Here is a 724-nt window from a genome sequence, read left to right as displayed (position 1 = left end):
ACCGCCGTGCGCGCCCTTGCCGGCCGGCGCCCGTAGCGCCGCCGGACCACCGCCGCCTCCGCCCGCGGGCCTCCGCGCCACCGCGCCGGGCGCCACCGCCCCGGCGACCACCGGATCCGCCCCGGCGACCACCGGATCCGCCCGGCCGGCCTCCTCCCGCGTCTCCGGCGGCCAAGTTCCGGCCAGCTACAGTGATCCCCGGCGTTCCTCGATCCGCGTGCCGATCTGATCTGGATCTGGTCTAGGTTGACCTCTCCCCGAAACCCTAATCTCCCAGATTTTTATGCATTCTTTGACTGCTTGTATCTCTGCAACCGTAGCCCCGTTTTGGGCATATGATATATCAAAATCTTCGCCTCGACATGTGCATCATTTCATTCCATTGCGTCTTTAGCATTTGAGGTCATATTGATGCCCAAAATGCTGTTAGAAGGAGGCTTCGTGAGTTAGATTGCAGATCCGTTAGTTCATCATGCACTTTTGTCATTTTTGCTATGTTTAATTCGTGCATGATATGCCTGTGCCCCTTTGGGATGAATTGTTAAGCATTTTGTCTTCTTTCCAGAGGTGCCACCCATGTATTTTTAGGATGTGTGTGTTGTCTTGTGCAAGCTTGCGAAGAGAGGTACCTGAGAATGCAGATTTCAGAGACTTGGTGATTTTCACTAAGTCTGGGATATTTTAGTTCATGATGCTATATGTCCAGCTTGTTTCCTAATGATCC

Source organism: Triticum dicoccoides, chromosome 3A (genome assembly GCF_002162155.2).
Source record: "Triticum dicoccoides isolate Atlit2015 ecotype Zavitan chromosome 3A, WEW_v2.0, whole genome shotgun sequence".
NCBI classification, from domain to species: Eukaryota; Viridiplantae; Streptophyta; class Magnoliopsida; order Poales; family Poaceae; genus Triticum; species Triticum dicoccoides.
Note: the sequence above shows the minus strand (reverse complement) of the source record.